This window comes from Leopardus geoffroyi, chromosome B3, assembly GCF_018350155.1.
Source record: "Leopardus geoffroyi isolate Oge1 chromosome B3, O.geoffroyi_Oge1_pat1.0, whole genome shotgun sequence".
In the NCBI taxonomy this organism is placed as follows: Eukaryota; Metazoa; Chordata; class Mammalia; order Carnivora; family Felidae; genus Leopardus; species Leopardus geoffroyi.
This window is the reverse complement of record NC_059337.1, coordinates 110,168,449-110,180,000: the sequence shown is the minus strand read 5'-3', so window position 1 is coordinate 110,180,000 and position 11,552 is coordinate 110,168,449. Positions and strand designations below refer to the sequence as shown.

Here is an 11,552-nt window from a genome sequence, read left to right as displayed (position 1 = left end):
CTGTGATACAAAAATAAGATACTATCTTTATCTTAAGTTACATATAATCAGGCAAATGTTTTAAAAATACATGTCAAACTAACAGGGCTAGAAGCAAGCCACCCTCAATTCTTTAGCCTTTGTTTGGAAAGAAATGTGGAATGGGTTAAACTTTCTCACTAATTTATTGGGTAGCTAAATGGATAAGTATTTCCATTTTTGTAGGTATTTTTCTGTGCATTGTAAGTTTTAGGAACAAGATATATTTTTTGTACATTGTCTTGATTGTTTATACTGCAGGTAGATACTTCCAATGAATGGAAATGTAATTGAAATTTATAGATGGGACAATGCACACACTTAATTTATAAACAAACCGTTTTTCTAAATTATTTGGAAAGGATTGGATTTAGCAGTGTTAACTTTTAATACCCATTTATTAGCTACTTAAGGTGAATTACAAAATCTGAAAGTATCAGTATTTTAGATCCTATTATTTTTTCAGTTTTTATTATTTCCACAGTGGAAAATTTGGGTATTAAACTATTCTTTCTTCTGTCTGTGCCTTTATATTTTGAAGTGTAATTGTAATTAGGTTAACATTAAGTTTATTTGTAGTAAGTTTTTCTTAAGAGAATTAACTTTCCATATAAATGAGCATCAGGTATGGAATTACTGACTTTAGTGCAATATCTGTCTGATTATCCAGAAGTATCACTTAAGATGTTTCTATTTTGGACAGCATAACTATTTGGACTCATATTTTTATAATTCCGATTGAGAATTTAGGGACATGGTAATTTTTACCAACATTGAATATGATAATTTTAAGTAAAACAACTAAATTTGGGACCTTTAGCTGTTAGTAGGAAACCGAGGCACTTAGGAACATATCGGTACGTTGGAAAATGTGCAAAGACCTTTTCTTTCAAAATGTGTTTAATGAATTGAATTTTAGGAACTATTTCCCATAATTTGGGCCTATGCTATCTTATTAATTTTTATATCTAGCTTAAAAGGTATTTGAAAATATTCCATTTCTTTGTGATTTATTATTTTCTGTCCTATGGTATCTCCATGCTAAATGTATTTTAAAATAAAAGCCAAATTCAGAATTGAAGAGTATTTTGTTTTGTTTACCTTCTTTGCATTTGTTCTCTGTATTGTCTGATATTTATAAAATATATTTAGGATTTTCATGCTAGCAGGCTTTTCCTCTGAAGCATCTTATTCAAAACCAGAGTTCTGTTTTCAGTAACAGAAGATATCAAAGAAATTCTTCAGGGTTCAAACTGACTTTGGGCTCCAATTGTGATCATTCTGACATTGTACTTTTAGTAAAAAGTTTCATAATATTAAGAAACATGAATAAAATGTTTCAGCAGAATCTGTGGCCAATGGTATTATAGGTAGTTGACTGCCAATTCATCGTCTCAGGCATTAGACACAGTATTAGGAACAGGTTTTTGTTGTTAATGTTTATTTTTGAGAGACAGGGAGAGAGCAGGGGAGGGGCTGAGGGAGAGAGGGAGACACAATCCGAAGCAGGCTCCAGGCTCTGAGCTGTCAGCACAGAGCCTGATGCAGGGCTCGAACCCATGAACCGTGATATCATGACCTGAGCTGAGGTGGGAGGTTTAACTGACTGAGCCACCCAGGCACTCCAGGAACAGGGTTTTTTTGTTTTGTTTTGTTTTAATGTTTATTTATTTTGAGAGAGAGAGTGAGTGTGTGCTAGCTGGCAAGGAGCAAAGAAAGAATCCCAAGCAGGATCCACGCTGTCTGTCATCCCAGAGCTGGACGTGGGGTTTGATCTCACGACCAGGAGATCACGACAGGAGTGGAAACCAAGAGTTGGACGCTTAACCAGCTGAGCCACCCAGGTACCCCAGGAATAGGTATTTTTTCAAGCTGAATTAACATATGGACATTTCATTTTGTAACTTTAAAATGCTGTGATATGTCAGTTGCAAAACCTAGGTCTGCCAGAAACTCATTATAAGACCTAATGTAAAACAATGTGACTACAGTAGATTTGTATAATTATTTTTATTTACTAGCTTCCTTTATAATCTTTAGTAAATGTGTCTTTCAAACGCAACAAAAATTCAGTGATAGGAGTATAATTTAAAAGAAAATTTTCATAAAATATTCCCTAAAAATACTAGAATGTTTTAATTTTGAATATATGATCACATAATTTTATACTGCAAAGATTTTTTATTAGCAAAACAATTTCATTCTTGTTAACAAGGTTTTCACTAGATTTAAAAATCTGTTTAATCTGGACATGAGTAAGGACCAATTTTTAAAATTCAGTTTAAAAGTTGAATTAGTTTTTCTGAAGGGAGTTTTTATTGTTTGCTAAAGAGATTTTTTTGGAAAGGGAACAAGCAATATTTTGAGAAGAGTACTGTAACTGGACATAGTGGATGGTACCATGCAGGATATTTTGTCAGATTTTGGTCATGTTCTTCCAGTTTCTTCTGTAGTGTACTTAAGTTAAAAAGAAAAAAAAAAACAAAAAAACCTCTTTACACACTTAAATTTTAATTGTGGTTACATAAGCTGCAAATAGCACAATAAAAATAAATTTTAACACGCTAACTGTAAAGGACATTTTAGAAAACTCTCCATTTTTAAGCCCACTACACATCTTTATAAACAAAGCATGCCCTGCTTATAAGGCAGGAGGGAGAATTCAAAGAAAAATAGAAGAAACATTTAAAAAAAAAATGTTTCCAGAAATAAACACTAATTTGTTAATTTCAACTAGCAGGTATTTTATAAATTTGTCTTTTTCCTTTCATCATCTTTAGTCGGTGCATTTTTTTTAAATGTTTATTTTTGAGAGAGAGAGCGCAAGCGCAAGTTGGGGAGGGGCAGAGAGAGAGGGAGACACTAAATCCGAAGCAGGCTCCAGGCTCTGAGCTGTCAGCACAAAGCCCGATGCGGGGCTTGAACCCACAAACTGTGAGATCATGACCTGAGCCAAAGTCGGAAGCCTAACCAACTGAGCCACCCATGCACCCCTAGTCTTGGTGCATTTTCCACCATTTAAAACAGCCCAGCCCCTAGCACTGCAAGCAACAGGATATGACAGAATAGGTTTGTATTTTAGGAGGTTCCCCCCATTTTCTGAAAGCCAAATGAATTGTGAAATTGCTTTGTGACCCATACTAACCAATTATATCATGATGTCTACAACGTTGTTAGGTTTATGTCACCAAGCCCATTATCTCAGGTTGTAAAATTTCATACACTTACCTTACCTATTATGCTATTTGCAGTATTTGATTTAATACATGTTTTCAAAGTTTTTGTTACATAATGACCTTTTCTTAGGAGATATAAAATGGATTCTTTTAAAAAAAATTACCACAGGGGCACCTGGGTGGCTCAGTCAGTTAAGCGCCGACTCTTGGTTTCAGCTCAGGTCATGATCTCACAGTTGGTGAGTTTGAGCCCTGCATCAAGCTCTGTGCTGACAGTGAGGAGTTTGCTTGGGATTCTCTCTCTCTTCACACTCTGCCCTTACCCTGCTTGCTCTCTCTCTCAAAATAAAAAACTTAAAAAAAAAAAACAAAAACAAAAAAACCAAAACACAATAGTATTATTACCTCTTCAGATTTGAGGTTTTTCCTTTGTCCTGTATTAGGGGTTCTCTTAACTGAAATCTCATTATAGCATATATCAAAACCTGGGATTCTCTTGCTTATGTATTATTGGCTTCAAATGTTCTGTCTTTTTTTTTTTAATTTTTTTTTCAACGTTTATTTATTTTTGGGACAGAGAGAGACAGAGCATGAACGGGGAGGGGCAGAGAGAGAGGGAGACATAGAATCGGAAACAGGCTCCAGGCTCTGAGCCATCAGCCCAGAGCCCGACGCGGGGCTCGAACTCCCGGACCGCGAGATCGTGACCTGGCTGAAGTCGGACGCTTAACCGACTGCGCCACCCAGGCGCCCCAAATGTTCTGTCTTTATGATATAAGCTCCATGAACAAAAAATAGCCTGTGCCTCTATTTACTTCTGGGTCCCTGGGACAGCAGGCATTTGATTAACATATGTTGAATGAATACTCAATCCGTAGACAGGCTATATAGTATGTACATTTTTCTGGGGGAAAAATTCTACAACTTCCAACAGGTTCTCAAAGAGATTAATGATCTAAAAAAGTAAAAAATTGTGTAATAGTTTTTTACTTGTTTTAGTTGCTTTAAAACTTTAGCTTGTAAATAAATGCTTCCAATTTATCTGGTAGGAATTTTATCACTTTTCATGCAAATATGTAAAGGATAATTTAGATTCTTGAAATGTTTTGCCTGTAATTACTTCAGTGCCCTGTTTTATAGAATGTGATTTATGTCCAAATTATTATTTATCTTTTTAAAAGTCTATTTATTTTGAGAGAAAGAGTGTGTGAGTAGGGCAGGGGCAGAGAGAGAGAGAATATCCCAAGCAGGCTCTGCCTTCTCAGTGCAGAGGAGCCTGATGCAGGGGCTCGAACTTATGAACCAGGAGATCATGACCGAAGCTGAAGTGGGATACTTAACCTACTGAGCCACCCAGGTGCCCCAAGGTATTATTTCTTTAAAAGCAAATTTTATTCTCTCCCTCTCTCTCTGCCCCTCCCCCACTTACACACACATGTGCGCACCCACACTCTGTCTCAAAAATAAATAAATGGTAAAAAAAAATTTTTAAAGGGGTTCCTGGGTGGCTCAGTCAGTTAAGTGTCCAACTCTTGGTTTCAGCTCTGATCATGATCTCACTGTTCCTGAGTTTGAGCCCTTTGTCCCTTCCTTGGGCTCTGCACTGACAGCACAGAGCTTGCTTGGGACTCTCTATCTCCCTCCCTCTCTGCCCCTCTCCTGCTTGATCGTGTGCATGCTTTCTCTCAAAAATAAATAAACACTAAAAAAACTAAAAGCGAATCTGCCAAAAGTGTTCTGTATAAATGAGGGTATAACATTTGTTCCCAGTTAATAAGCTATAGAAGTGTAATCTTGAGAATATTACTTTGCCCCTCTTTTTATCTGGGTTGATTTAGGGATGAAATTCGCCAAACTCATTTTAATGGATAGTGTTACTTTTGGTTATTTCTCATTGAAGTACTATGATAACAGCCTTGAAATAGTGAACATAAAAAACTGAACTAATACTCCTTCAACATTTTCCACTCTGCAAAATGTTTCAAATAGCGTTACAAAATAAGTATTTTAAAAACATTTCCCTTGGCAGTATATTCCCAAAATTTATTTATGGACACAAGCTGTAAATTTTTAAAATTAACATATAATGTCTAAATATATAGCATAATTTATAAGTAACATTAATCAATTATAAACCCAAATACAGCATTTACATCTGAAATATTTTTTCTATCTTTCCTAAAAATCATCTACATTTTCCCACATTACATATGTTAAGGGGATTATAGAATTATAAAACATTTTAGATCTATATAGGATCTTAGAGCTCATATACAGCAACTCCATACCAAATTCATAAATCTATAATATTATTAGCAGATACAGGCATACCTCATATATTGTGGGTTTGGTTTCAGATCACTGGGATAAAGTGAGTATCACAGTAAAGGGAGTCAAATCAATTTTTTGTTTTACCAAAAAGTGCATATAAAAGTCATGTCTATACTGTAGTCTATTAAGTGTGCAATAGCATTATATCTAGGAAAAAAAACACCCCAATTGACATCTTAATTTAAAAAATACTTTATTGCTAAAAAATGCTAACCATCATCTGAGCTTTCAATGAGTCTGTAATCACTGATCATCATCATAAGGAAAGAGTTTAAAATACTGCAAGAATTACTAACGTGTGACACACACACAAAGTGAGCAAATGCTGCCGGAAAAATGGCACTGGTTCGACACAGGACTGCCACAAAACTTCAATTCCTAAAAAACAAAACACAATCCCCGCAATATCTGTGAAATGCAATAAAATGAGGTATGCCTGTAATTATGTGCAATCTTAATTACTTCCTCAGGCAGGCAGACTATAACTTCATGATGCAGTGTTGAACAGTTCCAAGTGAATGAAAATTTGGATGGGCTAACAGCACTGTGGTGGGGCAAAGGATACATCTTTGGTAGAAGAAATGAGAACCAAGGCACAAAAATGGGAGTGTGTTAGACATGGTTAGCAAACAAATGCACTGCAGGTGGTCAGGTACCTGGAAGAGAGTAGTAGGATATAAAGTTGAAAAGTTTGTAAAAATGTTTAATAAGAAATTCGTATAAATAATGAAGTGTTGCCTTTCTTTACCAGTAGAAGAGCTGCAGTATTTATTACTCACTTAGCTCAGGGATGATATTACACCCAGCTTGAAGGTAATCAAAACTATTGTTTGATAGATACTTTTTTGTTTCTTTTTTTTTTTTTTAAATCTGTGATAAATGAAAAGGCTAATGTGTTTTGCTTTAAGTCTTGTTTACCTATTAAGAGGAAAAATAAGGTAATTTCATATATTAATCTTGGATTTTATATCAAGAAGCCCAAGGCCTTGATTTTGGTGACATGAGATCATGACTTCCATAGATGCAGTTAGAGGAGGAGACCCCAGTGAGTTAGGACTTGGAATATGAAGTTATACTACTCCCCTCACCTTCCAAACCCTCACTAGAGGGAAGTAAAACAAATGACATACCCAGAAACCCGCTAACAGACCATGAGGGAACAGGTCACGAGGATAAGGAAGAGGCTGCAGACCAGCTACAAGTAGGCTTTCTGCATTCTACAGTGAGGACTAGCTCCCAGGGGACTCACTCTGGGCTTTCCAGCCACTCTGGGAATAACACTGGTGTTCTTCAGCGTAATTCTTAACCCACCATACTGAGACTGTGACGTTTCTTCAATGGATTGAGAGGTCAGAACCTATCACACATCTGATGAACCCCAACCGCTTGAGTTATGAAAACTCTGAGGTGAGTGTGGGAAGGGTGTTTGCTAGTAGAATCACAGACACCAAGATATGTTCCCCATGTGTGAGGTAATCCCCGATACACCCATGACCACCTAATTTTCCTGATTCAACATTATTGTTCAAAAGGCTCTTGACTGCTTCAAGGGGTGGGGGTGGGGGTGTCCTATCTGAAAAAGACATAATGACCATATTGTCTTATATTTTACCTTCCAGTTAGGCCTCAAACATGTTACTACTGGCTATTGCAGATCTGCACGTGCAGGCGTTCCATGTACACCATTCACCTGAAACTCATTCCAGTGAAACTTGGGTGACTGTTCCATGAGGCGCTTTTAGAAGTCAGAAGGAAAGATTGTAGACTTCTGCCTTTGGGGGCTTTAAGGTATTCCATGTCATCATATGTTAATGTCTATTATAAAGCTGGTTTCAGATTCTGGGCTTGCAAGCAGTGGTTTTTTTCCAGTCCTGACCTTGACACTTTACAGAATTCTTTTGTCCATTCTTGTGAAAGTTTTTGTGCATGAATTCCATTCTGCATGAAGATGCTAGTGCCAAACTGGCATTGGCTTTCATGTTCCCATCCCGTGTCTGTTTTCTCCTAAACACACAGTGACAAAACAGGTTATGCTGAATAAAAGAAATACATTCAAGCCAGTATGTTACAGATGAAGAAATCAGAAGACCAGAAGTTCTGTTTTGATTTGATTTTGGACTCTGACTCTAATCTGCTATACCTTTAGGCACTAGCTCTGTCTTCTGTGAGATGCAATTTCCTCACATACTAAATGAAGAGGTTAGACTCGATGTTCTCTAAAATCCCTTTCAACATTAAAAGTTTATTAAACTGTTGTAGACCGAGTAAAAACAAAAGGAATATTTCTATTGTTTGTATTAGAATACTGAAATTTAATGGAAAAAAAAAAAAAAAGAATTTTAGTCCGTTTTTGTTGAGGAAATAGTTGAGGGAGCGTATCTTGTCCTGTCCACAAAAAGTTTGTATATACTCCTTTAAGAAAGTTACAAGTTTCTCCAAAAAGAAACAATGAGTTAATTGCTTTACGAGAGTAATAACATTGATTTGAATTACAAGGTTTAAAGTGACTGCTAAGCATTACCTAATTCAACATACTCTTCAAATAGTTCTGAATCGTAATCACCCTAAACATAGTTCTTTGCTAAAAAATAAAGGTAGAGGGAGACAGGTAGACACCAATAACTTCAGGAATTCTGTAACTCATTGAACAAATGTTGCTAGCCATGGGGATGGATGTGTAAATGAAAAAGAAAGAAGAAAGTCTGGGCTGTGGTCAGCAGGCCTTTGCCGCAAAGCCTGCCTTTGAGTTGACTTGCAAGGTTTTGTGTTTCTTCGGCAAAAACTGGTCAAAATGGTTACTATACAATCTGTTCCCAGAGTTTTGAAACATTCAGTGAAACTTTTTAAAACTTTGCATGATGTATTTTTTTTTTTTAGAAAGTTATTGTTTGAGAATAATGTCTTTTTATACCAGGAAATAGTTATCCTGAAATGACGTTGAAAACTTCTCCCTCCCCCTTTATTTATTTATTTATTAACCAATACATGTTAAAGTAACAAATCAAAAAAAAAAAAAAAAGAAAAAAAAAAGAAAGAAGAAAGTCTAAGAATCTCACTCAGAACTAAAACAGAAGAGAATGCTGGATAAGATGAAACAACTTTATTACAAGCATGAACCTGGTATGAACCCTGAAGATTTAAGCTGTATTTCTGAAAATAAGACCCTTGTAATATAAAACATTTTAAAACTGTAGAGCATCGTATCAAGTTGTAAATATTTTTTTTTCTTCTTTTTTTCAACGTTTTATTTATTTTTGGGACAGAGAGAGAAACAGAGCATGAACGGGGGAGGGGCAGAGAGAGAGGGAGACACAGAATTGGAAACAGGCTCCAGGCTCTGAGCCATCAGCCCAGAGCCGACGCGGGGCTCGAACTCACGGACCGCGAGATCGTGACCTGGCTGAAGTCGGACGCTTAACCGACTGCGCCACCCAGGCGCCCCCTGCTTTATTATTTTATAGTGCTGTATGGTACAATTATATAAATCTATCACAGTTTACTTAACTATTATTCCATTAATGGACTTTCAGATTGCCGCTAATTTTTTGCTATAACAATGCTACTCTGAGCGTGCCTGGGTGGATCTGTCAGTTAAGCGTCTGACTCTTCGTTTTGGCTTGGGTCTTGATCTCACGGTTAGTGAGTTCAAGCCCCGGGTCGGACTCTGCGCTAACAGTATGGAGCCTGCTTGGAATTCTCTCTCCCCGCCTCTCTCTGCCCCTCCCCCAGTTGCGTGCCCTCTCTCTCTGTCACTCGCTCTCTCTCAAAATGAATAATTAAACATTAAAAACAGGGCGCCTGGGTGCCTAGGTCGGTTAAGCGTCCAACTTCAGCTCAGGCCATAATCTCATGGCTCGTGAGTTTGAGCCCCTGCATCGGGCTCTGTGCCTACAGCTCAGAGCCTGGAGCCTGCTTCAGATTCTGTGTCTCCCTCTCTCTCTCTGCCCTCCCCCACTCATGCTCTGTCTCTCTCTGTCTCAAAAATAAATAAACGTTTAAAAAAATTAAAAACAATGCTACTCTGAAGATTCTTGTGTCTTGTAATTGCACATAACTACACATAGGCTGGGAGCCAATAAGAAATGAGTAAGACAATATCCTGTCCTCTTCCCCAACATCATTTGTTTCCTTTTCCCACAGAGATTTAAAGAGCTCTTACATGCAAAATAATTTTTAAATATAAAACCAGGTTTTTTTTAATAGTTCAGATCCAAAGAGAAAGTTGTTGCTTTCATCAGAATGTATTCTTTGTCACAATCGCATTAGATTTCAAATTCTCTCAAATCAAAAAAATCACCTGGGATTGTAAAAAGATAGAACAAGACCTTTAAAACCACCTCTGCAAATAATTTTAAGATGGATCTCTTATCATCTCATCATCTTAATCATCTATTTTGGCTCCTTGCCTGTTTATACCTTCAGCAATTTATACTAGAATGTTAAAAAGTGCTATACTGAACATTTTGTAACTATTATTTAAAATGGATGTTTATTGCTATTTACATTAATTTTTACATTAAAAAATTTTTGCTATATTTAAATAAAAATGTATGATTTATTTCAATAAAATTAATAGCAACAATTAAAAGATAACAGGTCCAGTGGCGCCTGGGTGGCTCAGTTGGTTAAGCGTCCAACTTTAGCTCAGGTCATGACCTCGCGGCATTTGTGAGTTTGAGCCCGCATCAGAATCGGTGCTGACAACTCAGAGCCTGGAGCCTGCTTCAGATTCTATCTCCCTCTCTCTTACCGTCCCCTGCTCACTCTCTGTCCCTCTCTCTCTCTAAAATAAGTAAATAAATAAGTAAAAGATAACAGATCTGATAATATTGTTCTTCATGGCCAATAATTTCTTGTAGTCCTTACTCTTTTCCTTTGCTACCGTTCCACTATGCTTTTGCTAAAATGAGACAATGTTTTATTGCTTGTGAGGACTATATGCTGTACCTAACCATATTAAATCAATTGGAGACTACATTTGGGCTATTATAATTGGGCTATTACAAGCTTTTTTTATTCCAAATAACATTGATAAGACTAATAACATTAAGCCTCAAATATGAATTCCAACTAATTATCAATGTTTTATCAGTTCAAACCCAAGAATATATTGCAAAATAACATCGTGCAAATGAACTGTAAAAGAGGCAGGACTAATTAACATATTTTAGATATCAATAATCTTTGGAGTTTATTATTACTAATTCACCAAATATGTATTCAAGGAAATGTATGAACACAATATAGAACTTGAAGTACATGAACAGAAGTAACAGAAACCTTGCTCAAAATAGTTTTTAAAAATAAAAGTAATTAATTATCTCATTTAACAATGTCTAGAAGTAGTAGGTTACAGATCATGTTTGATCCAGTGAAACCTAGAGCTATGGAAATAGACAAAATTGCTTCTGGAACAATCTTCACAACATATATTTCATCTCAAGGACAAACACCAATCAACGAAGTATTTTGCAGAAGCTATGTTGTGAAGAATTACTTAAATTCTGTTGATAGGAGCTGTTAAATAACAAAATTCAATTAAGTAAACTTGAAGATCTCATTGGCTTTATTAAATGATTCATGAATTGGGCAGTGCCCCATTTAGCAAGTAGAGAGGTACTCCAAGGAGTTACACAAAGTAGACGGTTTTTATAGACGTAGGGTGGGGGCAAGAAAGCAATCAGCAAAAGAAAAGGACATTCCGGAGGAGGCTGTTTGCTAGGGGAAAAAGCAAGGCGTCTTTTGCAGATTACCTCATCTTTCTTTGGGGGACGGGGAGGACCCAGGTGACAGACTCACTGGTGCTGATATAAAGAAAAATTTCCTGACTGCTTAAGGCCACGTTTCTGGGGGACACTCAAACTGTAATTAGACTTGCTATTAAGCATTGGTTTGGGAACCTGGTCTAAGTGACACCACTTTGGACACCATTTTTTAACAGAATGCTGTGGTCAATTAATGATGTCTGCCAAGGGCAATGGAGAGAGGAGGTAGAAGATAGGAAGCTAATAAAAGAAACACTAAAAT

At 36.6% G+C, this 11,552-nt stretch overlaps 1 protein-coding gene and 1 long non-coding RNA gene across 2 annotated transcripts in view; one reads left to right on the top strand and one right to left on the bottom strand.

Moving 5' to 3' along the window:
- The window catches only part of SGPP1 (sphingosine-1-phosphate phosphatase 1), a 38,278-nt gene extending 34,933 nt beyond the window's left edge, over nt 1-3,345 (top strand). The window contains exon 3 of the mRNA XM_045451205.1: nt 1-3,345. This exon is cut by the window's left edge and continues 1,334 nt beyond it. The gene's annotated coding sequence lies outside the window, so the exon portion shown is untranslated.
- A 1,878-nt stretch (nt 3,346-5,223) lies between these two features.
- LOC123583972 lies at nt 5,224-8,674 on the bottom strand. Its single transcript, XR_006705085.1, has 2 exons — nt 7,138-8,674; nt 5,224-6,181 (listed from the first exon to the last, which is right to left on the bottom strand). It is a non-coding gene; the product is annotated as an uncharacterized LOC123583972 (long non-coding RNA).
- Nucleotides 8,675-11,552: the final 2,878 nt, after the last annotated feature.